We start from the raw sequence: 13,843 nt of genomic DNA on the forward strand, positions 1-13,843 counted from the left end.
TTAGAATAATAACTCATAACTACTATCTGTTCAAAATACCACAGTTTCATATCATGCAGGGATGTAGGTTAGAAAGGTTGAACTACAGGGAGTAGCGTAGTGGGGCACTGCAAGCCTGATTATATTAAGAAACTGTGAATGCTTCTCCAGAGGACTAAAACCTCTGCATCAGCTTTCCCCAAAAAAGAGCAAGTTCACTTAAGATTAGGGTCAGGTCACAGAGCAGAGCACATTACAACTTATGCAGAAGTACATACAAAATATGATGGATGAAACAGCTTCGTAAGAATTTGCAGGCTCCAGCAGGAGCTCTCAGCACAGATAAAGCACTGCAAGTGCAAAAGGAATTATTCATAAGAGGAACAGATGTTCCTGCAGCAATAGATGAACAAACCATTAGTCCCAAATTAAATGGAAGACTTCTTACCTCTAAGCTTGATACACTGGTTGCCAACTCCCCCCTAACTGAAAAGAGTTTACAGTGACTACAGGAACTGCATTAGGAGACTAAACTGATATTTAGATAAACTGGAAGAGAAACAACTTACAGTACTAATAATACTACAGTGAGGCCCTATTCAAAGCAATAGCTAGTTAACTTTACTTAAAAAGCTTAGTTTGTTAAGTTTTTGGAATTACTGTGCCCATGAGAATTCTTTGCTGCCTTCCAGTAAGCTCAGGTTATAAAAGATGTGTTTCTGACACACATAACTTCATTTTTCTTTGGTTTGGAGAATAACATTCTGGAGATAAGCTTTTGAAATCACTGGTTCGTTTTGCTGCTACTCCCAGAATCAGCCAAGGAATGAAGACTGTCTCCTCTAATCATATTGAGCTCTAAATTGCTATTAAGGCAGCATGTCTTTCCGTAAAGCATGATTCAAAATTATACACCTATATAATTGTATTGGGTCTTGCTGAGATGGAGATAATTCTTCCCATGGCAGCCTTCGTAGTGCTGTGCTCTGTATTGGTAGCTAGAAAGGTGTTGATTACGATTTTGGAGCTGGGGGTACTGAGGTTCAGAAGCCCATTACACCCCGACTGAAAAAGAGATAATAGCAGCATATGAGGGGGTTTGAGCCACTTCAGAAGTTGTTGGTAGAGAAGCATATCTCCTCTTGGCACCATGATTGCCCGTGCTACACTGGATATTCAAAGGAAACATCCCCTCTACACATCATGCAACCAGTGCTACATGGAGTGAGTGGATAGCATTCATCACGCAATGAGCTTGACTGGGGAAATCCAACCGCCCAGGAATTCTGGAAGAGATCACGGACTGGCCAGAAGGCAGAGATTTTGGAGCATCGCCTGAGGAGGTGTTTTGTGCCCAAGAGGCACCACCATATAATAAGTTATCAGAAGATGAAAGGCATTATGCTTTGTTTACTGATGGATCCTGTCGTGTGGTAGGGAACCATCGGAAGCGGAAAGCTGCTGTGTGGAGTCCCACACGACAAGTCATTGAGGCCACTGAAGGAGAAGGTGAGTCAAGTCAGTTTGCAGAAGTGAAAGCCATCCAACTAGCCCTAGATATTGCTGAATGAGAAGTGGCAAGTACTCTAACTCTATACTGACTCCTGGATGGTGGCTAATGCCCTATGGGGGTGGCTACAGCAGTGGAAGACCACCAGTTGGCGGCACAGGGGTAAACCCATCTGGGCAGCTGCATTGTGGCAGGACATTGCTGCCTGGATAGAACACATGGCTCTAACGGTACATCACACATGCCCAAAAGCCGTGCCACTGAAGAACATCGAAACAACCAACAGGTGGATCAGACTGCCAAGATTGAAGTGGCTCAGGTGGACCTGGACTGGGAGCGTAAGGGTGAGCTATTTGTAGCTTGATGGGCCCACGAAACATCGGGACATATAGGGAGAGATGCAACATATAGATGGGCTTGTGATCGAGGGGTGGACCTGACTATGGAGGCCATCACACAGGTCACTTATGAGTGCTGCAATCAAGCGAGCCACAAGAGTAAAGTCTCCCTGGAACAGAGGGCGGTGGTTGGGTTTTCAATATGGCAAGGCCTGGCAAATTGACTACTTTGGACCACTGCCACACGCGAAGGCAAGCGCTACATACTCACCATGGTGGAAGCAACTACTGGTTGGCTAGAAACATATCCTGTAAACCATGCCACTGCCTGAAACACCACCTTAGGCCTTGAAAGGCAAATTTAATGGTGACATGGTACCCCAGAAAGAACTGAATCAGATAACGGGACTCATTTCTGAAGTAAACTCATAAACTCCTGAGCAAAGAAACACAGGATTGAATGGGTGTACCGCATGCCCCATAACCTGCAAGCATCTGGAAAAACTGAGAGATATAATGGACTGTTAAAGACTACATTGAGAGCACTGGGCAATGGGGCATGGAAGCATTGGGATACAAATTTAGCAAAGCCACTTGGCTAGTTAACACCAGAGGATCTGCTAACCACCCTGGTCCTGCCCAAACAAAACCCCTACATACTGTGGGAGGAGATAAAGTCCCCGTAGTGCACATGGGGAAGTGGCTGGAGAAGACTGTGTGGATTGCTCCTCCCATGGGAAAAGGCAAACCCATTTGTGGGATTGTCTTTGCTCAAGGACCTGGGTGTACTTGGTGGGTAATGCGGAAGGATGGGGAGACCCAGCATGTGCCTCAAGGACATTTAACCTCAGGGGAAAAATAATCTGTGATGCAAGTTGTACGCTGTAGGAAGTAATGTAGCAGGAACGACCTGAATCGCAGAGGAGTAAACTTCACAAGGAAACAGATGAGTGCAACTGTGACCCAAACCAAGCCAGTGTTGGTGCCCAACAATCAAACATACTGCTTCTCCTGTCCTGATCACTCATGTTGACAGATGGGGCCCAAGTCATAACCTGTGTGTGAACATCTGGAGGAGTGGAAGAAGCCCATGAAATATCTACCTGTTAAAGGACAGGGGATAGTAGTTAATAAGAATGTGTAAATCTGTATGTTGGGTATAAAGGTGGCTTAAGTAGGTAGTTTCAGTTGTAAGTGTTGGTAAGAAGGAATTTCAGTAATAAGAATTAAATACAATGGCATGGTTAGAAGATATATGTGTATTAAATTATGTGGGACCTAAGCAAGATGCAAATGGTATGGAATAAGGGGTGGAGATTGTATTGGGTCTGGCTGAGATGGATTTAATTCTCCCCATAGCAGCCCTCGTAGTGCTGTGCTCTGCATCAGTAGCTAGAAAGGTGTTGATAGCACACCAGTGTTTTGGCTACTGCTGAGCAGTGCTGGCACAGCATCAAGGCTGTCTCTCCAACACTTCCCCACACAATGGCAGGCTGGGGCTGGGCAAGATCTTGGGAAGGGACATAGCCAGGACAGCTGACCCAAACTAATCAAACAGATATTCCATACCATATGACATCAGCTTTGCTATAAAAGGTAAGTAAAGGGAGATGGAAGGGGCGGCATTTCATATTCCAGAGCAACCACTACGCATACTGAAGCCCTGCTTCCTAGGAAGTGGCCAGACATTGCCTGCTGATGGGAAGTAGAGAATAACATCATTTGTTTTCCTTTGCTTTCGCACACAACCTTTGTTTTCACTTTATTAAACTGTCATTATCTTGACCCATGAGCCTTCTGTTATATTTTCTCTCCTCTGTCCAGCTGAGGAAGGGGGCGTGGGGGGATGACAGAGCAGCTTTGGTGGGCACCTGGCACCCAGCCAGGGTCAACCTACAATTATATACATACATTCAATAAAGAAATTCTAGCAATGCATCTATGTATTTAGCAATACCTGACAAAAATGCAGCTTTATTATTTGGAAAGAAAACTGCACTTGATAAGTAATTTGGCTCAGAGCCACCCTCAGTATATATAGACTGGGGGACAAGTGGATTGAGAGCAGCCCTGCTGAGGAGGCCTTGGGGATGCTAGTGGACAAGAAAAACTGGACACGGGGCAGCAATGTGCACTTGCAGTGCAGAAAGCCAGTCTTATCCCAGGCTGCATAAGCAGCAGCATGGCCAGCAGGTCAACGGAAGTGGTTCTGCTCTACTCCACTCTCATGAGACCCCACCTGGAATACTGCATCCAGCTCTGGCACCCCCGGTACAAGACAGACACAGACCTGTTAGAGCAGGGAGAAAACTACTGGAGGGCTGGAATGCCTCTCCTGTGAAGAAAGACAGAGAGTTGGGCAAGTTGAGCCTAGAGAAGAGATGCCTCCAGGAAGACCGTATTGTGGCCTTTCAATAAATAAGGAGGAGCTTATAAGGAAGATGGAAAGGGATTTTTACCAAGGGCTGTAGTGACAGGGCAAGGGACAATAGATTGGATTATATCCAATTGAGATAAGGAAGATTTATTTTAAAAAAAAAAAAAAAAAGAACACACACAAAGACGGTAGTAAGGCACTGGAACAGGTTATCCAAAGAAGCCATAGATGTCCCATTACTGGAAGTGTTCAAGGTCAGGCTGGATGGGGCTTTGAGCAACACAGTCTAGTGAAAGACATTCCTGCCCAAGGCAGAGGTGTTGGACTAGATGATCTTTAAAGATCCCTTCTGACCCAAACTGCCCCATGATTCTATGAAGCATCCAACAGTTCACTGGATATCCCTAATTTTCAAGCAAGAAACCAACACCATAGAGAGTTTGGGGTGGGTTTTTTTTTCTTTCAAAGTTCATTAATTCCAAGATATTTTAGACAAATAGCAGACAAAAAAGTAGTTAGTTGTAGAAACACATGTAGCATTTTATACCATATAACTGGACACCAAACATGCTGAGCTTCACTCTCTCAAACATCACCAACAAAAGTACTTCCGAGCTCAGAATATTGAGACTGCTTTGCTTAGTGTCTTTGAAGGAGTGGACCTCAAAGTGTTTATTATCATAACAACCTGTCACTGGAGAACTACTCTTATGTAGCACATGTGTTATATATAATACATGTATCTTAGTTAGAAGCCTGAAAACCCTGGGTTCTCTGCAAGACAGAAGCATTTCTGGGACAAAATGATGATTTGAAACCTAAACAGCACATTTAAATGCCTGTCTATTGCTACATCTAACCTCTGCATATTCAAAACAGGTTTACACGACCTATTCAAATAGACTTCTACCTCCACTAAGATTCACCATTTACATGGACTTCTGTTCCACATGGGTCACAAACTCTGTAGTCCATTGCACAGGTATAGGATTACAGTTTTATTTGAAGTTTTTTTCCTATATCATTAGAATGTTTGAATTAGTAATTGCCCAAGTTGTGCTTTTGCTTCTTTATGGTTGCTTACCACTATCTTTCAAATAAGCTCAAATGTAATTTTCAGAATCTAATACAGCCTATTTTTAGCAGTGCAGAAGGTCTGATTACAATTTTTTTTTTTTTTTCATTTTACTATTTGGTATAAGATGGGCATTCACATTTAATCATATCCATAGATTACCTCAATGAATACAAATGTGTTACATTATCTTTAAATAAATGAATGTCAATATGTTCTAGGGTAACAAGTAATTGCATATTGATAACAGTCATTATCATAAGTCATGGTTGCTGGCAGAAAATCCACTTGTATTTTTTAATAAGGTGTGATATTATGGTCTATTTTGAGATGATAGCTTTCTACTTCCCCATACATAATACAATATAACTTCAATATAGCTGGCAGACCATGGGAATAGATAAAAAATTCAGAATGTAAACCTGCAAATTGTAAGATTTTACAGTCTTTTGAAACTAGGGTGGATATTCCAAGTACCTCAGCAAAACTGATATGAGGGAATTATTATCTGTGCCAGGCCAACGTACCTTCCATTCCACTCACCACAGCAGATAACAGCAACTAGCATATTACCCTAAATTCATACAACCAGATATTTCAGATTTTGCATTGTAGTTTATTGCAGTTTGCAAAGTAATCTGAAAGACACTTGAGAAGGGGACATCTCTCCCTCAATTTTAAGACACACAAAACTTTAAAGCTAATTCAGATATTCTAGGTGCACCTGCTACAGGAGAGTAAGGAAGTTATAATATCCAGTATCAAGATTGGAGGCTCTCATTCTGCGCTGCTGCTCTACTTTATTGCTTTAAAGTAGCAGAAAGATAGAACTTGATAAAATAAGCAGACAACCACAGAGTCCTGCACCGTGGACAGAATGACCCCATGAAACCATACAGGCTAGAGACGGACTATGTAGCAGCTTTGCAAAAAAGGATCCAAGGGATCCTTTTTGGACAGGGGATTGTAACACATGTCAACAGTGTGTGGATCAGCAAGATCCCAGCAAGGTCAAAGAAAGCTGAGTGACTCTACCCCTTACTTGGCAGCTGTGAGGCCATACCTGGAATACTCTGCCTAGTTTTGAGCTTCCACACACAAAAAATACCAACAACTGGCCCTCAATGGAGGCAAAACCAAAGTGAACCTCTAACTCCCCACTAAAGTGGAGGCTGGAGCTCATGAAGTGTAGAAAGAGATTGAAGAAACAGGTTTTCTTCACCCTGGAGAGCAGGAAGCTTCTAAGAGCTGGATCTTACTGCTGTCCTCAACAGCCTAAAGCATGGTTATAGAGAAGACATGACTCCTAGTCTTCCCCAGGACAGTCAGTGAAAGGACAAGAAGCAACAATCACAGGCTGCAGCAAAGGAAACTCCCATTACATAGTAAAAAAAAGGGCATTTCACAGTGGGAGTAGATAGGCCCTGGCACCACCTGCCCAGAGAAGAACCACCACCTCTGGAGACTTTCAAAACTCAAATGGACTGGGCCTGCCTAGGATCAAGTTAGCTTTCTTCATAGCATCTCACATGGTGCTGCGGTTTAGATTTTTTTACCAAAACAGTACTAATAACACAGTAATGTTGTAGCTTTTGCTGAACAGCACTTGCACAGCATTGAGGCCTTCTGCTTCTCACTCTGCCTCACCAGTGAATAGATTCAGAGAAGTGCAACAGAGGACAACTAGACAGGTGATCCAAACCAACTAAATAGATATTCCATACCATATTACATCACACTCAGCAATAAAAGAAAAGAGGGGGTTTTAGAAGGGTTAGCCATCTTTTGCTCAGAAACTGGCTGGGCATCAGCCTACCCAAAGGAGGTGGTGAGCGATTGCCTCTGCATCACTTGTTTGATTTTCTTCTATTCTTCCGCTTAATCAATTTTATTCTTTTTAATCGTGACACCACCACACCGCATCCCCCAAGATGTCTCACTTTTATTCCTCCTTTCTTCTTCCCCTATCTCATCAAGGGTGAACAGAACGGAGCAAGCAGCTGTGTGGTGCTTCACTACCCACCACTGTCAACTCACAACACCTAAGCAGTGTGGTCCAACTCTGAAGTTGGTCCTGCTTTGAGCATAAGTCTGGACTAGATGAGCTCCAGAAACCTCTTCCAACCTAAATTATCCTGCAGAGCAATGCACAAGCTTCATTCCAAACTTCCCCAGTAGAAATAACTCCCAGTTTGATAACAGCGAGTACCACACATAAAGGGCCATCTGAGCCAGCCCCCTAACAGTCATAGCAAAGTAGATAGATTTGTGTGTGAGTGAAATTCAGAGAAATAAAGGTAATCAGCCCGGCTAGAGTGCTGTGCTGTCCCTTGGGAACAACACTCCAGCCCTGCCACTGGCACATGCCAGGCCCCGCCACTATCACCAACTCCCGAGAAACACCCACACCTAACAACGTAGGGAGATCCTCATTTATAATTGCTCATAACTTTTCAAGATAAATATGCAATAACATTGCTTTGTAGTACAGTTGTGTCATTTTATTTAAGTCTCATGCAGGCGAAAGCAAAGCATCAGCTCTAACTTCGCTTAGTCATAGGTAGAGAAATAATATGTTCAGGCACCCAGAGCTGGAATAGCCAGTGAGCATATTCATCATAAAAGCTTTCTCCTGAAGTGAAAAGTCTTGGGGGTGGGGGTGGGATTGAGTGTTCTCCTGAACTTCTCTATAATGAAGTGTAATTAAATGTACATGTTTGTTTCTATGCCATCATTCAATCAGTCTCAAGCCCAAAACTTTCTATTCAGTATCCAAAGCATCCGATTTTAAAAAATCCAAATATTTTTAAATAAGAAAAATCCCCAAAGACAGGCCTTGCAAGCAGGCTGCACTGCCCCAGAGTACTCCAAGGCCTCACCCCAGGAAGCAGCCATACCACAGACAGCTTCACATACTTTATTAAAGAGTGTCCCTCAGAGCGAGGCAAACGCTACCAAGCCCCTGTACCGCACCTCACAGGCTCTTTGAGGCACGCACAAGTGGGGTTTGACTTGGTTGGTTTTGTTTTGGTTTTTTTTGTTTTAGAGTTAACTTCACCACAGACCCAGCGCCTCGGGCCCACCGACCCCGCTGCCTACCGACAGCGGCCTAGCCTGCCCGGCCCCGTTGTGTGCGCAAGGCCCCGTCAGCCTGTCGCCGGCTACCCCGATCAGCCCAGCAACCAGGGCCCTGCCGCAGGTGGCTGCAGCGGCCAATGGCAGAGCAGGGGGCCGCCGCCCCACTGGCGGCCAAGGGCCTGTGCGTCGCTCTGTCTCAGCCACAGTGGCGGGAAGCCATGGCCGAGGGCCGTGCCCGCCAGGTCCCCGCGGGGGACAGCTGCTGAGGCGAAGGTGACTGCGGTGCGCCTCATAGACCTCAGTGGACACCATCCTCATAGTTTTTGTCCAGACGTCTGGTGAACCAGTACAAGCTTACTTATTTAGATACTGCCACCGTGACCTATCCCATACCGGTCAGAAAGGCACAGGCCTCACCCGGTTGCTGCAAGCACAGGCAGCTGGACGGACAGCACAGCCACTCTCGCACAAGCGTGAGGGCAGGCAGGCACCCTTCCAGGCGAGGCAACAAGTACTCTAACCCTGCTTCTGCAAGGCTGCACAATCAGCAGCTGCTCCAGTCAGCAATAACAGAGGGCAATACCACAAGCTAATAGTCACAACAAAGACCATACCCTCCTGCAGGCTGAGCTGCTGGTCTTCCTTCAGAGAGGAAACCTGCTTCTGTCTTCTCCAGACCTACTCCTACAGGAACCGATCCTGACTGAAAAAAGGAGCATTGCCCACCCCCCAGATTTTGTAGGCTGGGAGCCTGCTCTGAGCTGCTGCGGCAGCACCTGGGTATTAGCACTGTTAATTGGGACCAGCTGGTGGGTGCTGTGGGCCCTCAGAGGTGCTGGTGGGAACATCCCCAGCCACAGGTGCAAGTGATAGCGGGAATGTGGTGGGGGAACGTTGCTGGAAGGGCTAGAAGGACTTGGGGGAATCTCAGAGTCAAGTTTGGGTGTTCCCAGGGCATTAGCTGTGGAATTAGGGCTCCCTAACGGCCCAGCAGCCTTGCAAAGCATGTCAGGTGTTAGGCCTTCAAAAGTTGTTTTGGACTGGGGTGATGTGAAGGAGAGTTACACCTTGCCCTGTATCTTTCTTATCCTTTAGAGAAGCAATATGCTTCTTGAGAGTATCAGGAATCTTACAAAGCCTTCAGGATTCTCCACAGACCCTGATCTTGCCCAGCTTTCTACATTATGTGGAAGAAACTCCACCCCTCTGTCACCTGTGTTACTGACATCTACCTAAAGATACGGCCTCTGCGAGGGACGAAGCGTCAACAAAAATATGTCCTTCAGTACTCAGTTGTGACTGACTACATGAGTTTAAAAATGGACTTCAGTATTCACATACTAATTTATTTTTTTTAATGGTAGAGGTCTGCCAATGTTGGTATTGCAAGTGTAGTGTAAAGTCGACTTGAAAGTGGGCATGTAAAAATACTGAATTTGTAATATTTTACTGCCTCATGAAAGGCATCTAATTTGGACATGGAACATTTTTGCAGTGGGTAAGCATTTCTATGAATTTCAATATACATATTTTCCCACAGATTGAAATTTTTATGGAAAGTTGCACATTTCTGAGCTGCAAATACTGTGTGTGCTTAGTTAACAGTTTTATGAGCAGCCAAGTTGTGGTTGCTATCAGGTATCATTTTCTGCTGTGTGCTCTTCTTTAACTTCACAGCAAGTTTAAAGGTTGTTCTTAGGAAAAAATCACCTTTCCACTGAGAATTAATCTTTTTTGTTATGGTCCCTATTTCTGGCTTCCACTGTTCTGCTGCTGTCAATATCCAGGTTCTGTACAAGGTGACTGACAGATTGAATGCCCCTTCCTTCTCTCATTTTTGATAATAAAGGATCTACAGACAAAATTATTTGTTCATGCTTTTGTGCATTTTCTGGTCAAGCAATTTTTCCCTTTATATGACTACTCTTCTCCAATTTTACTAATTTTTTGCAAATACTCCAGTTACAACTAACGCTGAAATAAAGAGTCATGCTGTTAAAACTGTCCAATGGGTACCAAAGAAGCCAATACTTATGACCAGCCTTTCCAGTCTGTACAGCCTATTTCCTACAATTTTTAGGGTCCTTGAGATTTGAAAGGATTCTCAGTTAACTGTAGCAGCTCTGAAATTGGACAAAATTGTCATGGGTAGTTCAGTGAAGGTCTCTGCTCAAGGAAAGCAGAAAGGGGAACAAGATACTAAGATGTATAAGGAATGAGACTAATGTTGATAGTATTTATAATGCACATAGGTACGGCGGTAATACTGTTCTCGATACTGAGCAGTATCAGAAAAGTTATGCAATAAAAAGTGATTAAGGCTATCATTTGAAAAGAAACTTAAAAGATGGGATTGTTTACATTCAACAGGAGACACAGAAAGCAATATTTTAAAAATAAAAATATTTCAAATATTTGCATGCATCTCATAATGCTACAGGAGATTTGCCCTCTCTCTCTGTGCATATATATAAAAACTATATTCTAATGTGAATTATCCAACTAAAATAAATCCTTATGGGGGGGGGTAGAAATAGCAATTATAATGGATTTTCAGCACAGAGGGCTGGTAACTCCGTTACTGAGTGATGAAAATGAGATCAGAATTTAGTCCAAGAATCTGTTCTCCAGTTCTAAACTGGGTACCTCCCACTACGGCAGATGTGAATACATATGGGAGAAAGAACAGACAGATCCATCTAGTGGGAGGAGAGGAACAATATACATATTGCTGTATTATATGTGAACACAAAGCAAAGTTAAAATTTTAACATAGAACATAGATGTATGTATATGTTTCATGTATGACATATGTTGTATTTTTAATAAACATTACATTCAAAGTCAGGTAAAGTGATATCACATAAAGATATGATAAAGGAAAATCGGAAGTTATATCATCAGCTATTCTTTAAATCAACACGTTCTGCTATATTAGCTTTATAGCTAATGTTAGCTTTAGTATTTTTCTGTGTTTAAGCTTGGAGTCCTTTAAATATACCTAATATGAACTGAAATATTTCTAATAAGAATAGGGCACAGTGGAACTTTTTTATTTCTCTAATTCTTCATCCTTGCCCTGTCTGTATTCTCACTCTTAACACCCATAGTATTTTTAATAGTGATGACTGGTTTTGTGAAACTCATTTTCCAAAGTGAGTTAGTGGTGATCGTTCATTGCAATGGGATTTTGTTGGTGTTTGTGTCAAATAGTAACAAGCTATCTTTACAACAAAAGAGCTGAGCATCATGATGGAATACCATCCAGAAAGTTTCTGAATGTTAAAAATATGTAAATTGTGCAAAAGTAGGTCTTGCCTGAAGGGTGAGAGACAAGAAACCTTAAAGTAAGTTGACACAGTTTGTGAAGTGAGAAACCGACCTCATTCCTGTGCAGTTTTTAAAATGTTAGGAAATTCCAAAGAGAAAAGCCTAGTTAAACTGAAAATAACACAGCGTCACAAATCTGAAGTAAACATTTACTGGGATGATTCATTTGCTGGTGTGAATGTCCAGCAGCTTGGCAAATGAGAGTCAGCCACATCTGGTTGAATGTTTAATGTGACATGGGTTTCATGAATACTTTCACGAAGTTTCCACATATCTACCCAAAGCAGAAATAGTAATTCAGCTGCTGATTTGGTTTCTCTCTCTATTCTATTCTGTTGCAAAAGATGTTCTCAAAAAGGATTTGCTGCTGCCATAGAAGAGTGCTTTCGATGATGAAAAATGCATCAAATCAAATTATTCCTTCAAAATGGGCACAGCCTTGCAGAAAAAGGATGAAGATGCTACACGATAATGGAGGATGTAATTCTCTTCCCCACCACCACCAAGATGATACAGGTAGATCCGAGCAGGGAGATGCACCCATGCACCTGCCTGTTGTGTCATGCACCAGTTTTATTCCTGCTTTGTTACCGCGTGTAACTGGCTGGAAGTAAGAGAGAAGTGGCAGAGCTTTCAAAAGATGGTGAAAGTTTTCATCACCATGCCAAGAAAAAAGGAAATGAATGGAGAGGTTAAAACCTCTTACAGCTATCCTCTCTCTAGAAAATCTTTGCTTAGGCCTATATGCTCTTTTACACAATTTCCAAGAACTAGAGTATACACAGCAGTAATCAGTGCTGCAAACTGTTTAACATTGGCCTGAAAACTATTATTTGCATGCAGTTTCACCTAGAAGCTTTAGATCTTTGACCATTGTGGTCAAGACTATATAAAGAAACAACAAAAAGTTGCTTACTGTCCTGTATGGAAAGCAAAACAGTTAAACCTACTAAATTTTAACAATTTTATTTTGTATTATAACTGTATTCCTAGTATTTAGAAAACTGATTCAATGGGGAGTAAATCTGGTTTCCTGTGAGCCCATCCTTGTAAAGTGTAATAAATGATGTATTCGTTTTATTTTCTGAGTCACTGCACTGGTTTTGCAGTATATTTGCCATGAAGCAGAAGTTAGTTCAGAAGAGTGCTGCAACCTGTCACAAGAAAAAATGAGAAGACTAGAAAAAAGAAAAGAAAGTAAATACTTTAAATATATAAAAAGTTGGAGGCCTAAGGGCCTAATTGGTTTTCTGATGCAAGGGTGCAAACGAAAGCCTTCAGTTTAACAGCTTGTATAGAACTGTGAGCTACCATTCTGTCACCAGCTACTGAAATGTTGGCCCCCTTTGCTGCACATTTTATTAAAAAGAAGGTAAATCTGCACTCTGGATTGTCACTGGACAGCTTCCAGGGCTACAGTAAACCACAGACCATGGTAAGCAGAAGACAGCTGAAAATGACCCAGAAGACAAGAATTCATAGTTCATCAAAAAGCTCAGTAATAGTCTAAACTTAGTGGTGACTTAGAGAGGAGGCAAAAAAGGAAAAATAAACAGAAAAATCTAACTAATTCTAGACCATCTCAGCTTTATGGAAATGAGACTTTTTTTGAGATGCCTCCACTCTCTCTTGCACAGACTAAATTATTTGTTAATAAAAACTGGTACAAAAGTTATGTGAAAAAAAACCAGAATGATGACCATGGTAATCAGTTGGCAAATGTTCGCTATATAGATTTTTCAGTGTAATTTTTTTTTATAGTATTGAATTGCTGGAAATGGTTGGGTTGAATCATACCCACTTCAGACTAGTTTATTTGTCAAGACCCAGCATAATAAATTCTTAGCAGATCTAGATTAACTGTCCATATGTTGTAATGGTGTACTGTTTGGTATCAGCTGATGTTTGTTTGTTCAGGAGCCTACCAATACTTTTCAGGGCTGTTAATATCACCTAAATTTAAATAATTATCTTAACCTCTGTACATTATTTATGCAGTCTAAGGGAAAAAATGTAGGACCTCCAAAAGACTACTGATAGCAACAACTTACTTAGTTTAGCATTTTGGATTGCCTGCTGGAATGTCCTCTCTCGGTTAGTCATATGGTAAACTGAGGGAAACTATTCTTCTAATTTAGACATTTGAGTTAGTTGCC

At 42.3% G+C, this 13,843-nt stretch overlaps 1 long non-coding RNA gene across 1 annotated transcript in view; it reads right to left on the reverse strand.

Moving 5' to 3' along the window:
• Positions 1-13,843, reverse strand: part of LOC138685150 (uncharacterized) — a 138,028-nt gene that overhangs the window by 38,851 nt on the left and 85,334 nt on the right. The gene's annotated exons all lie outside the window — the stretch shown is intronic.

The sequence above is a fragment of the Haliaeetus albicilla genome, chromosome 4, assembly GCF_947461875.1.
Source record: "Haliaeetus albicilla chromosome 4, bHalAlb1.1, whole genome shotgun sequence".
NCBI lineage: Eukaryota > Metazoa > Chordata > Aves > Accipitriformes > Accipitridae > Haliaeetus > Haliaeetus albicilla.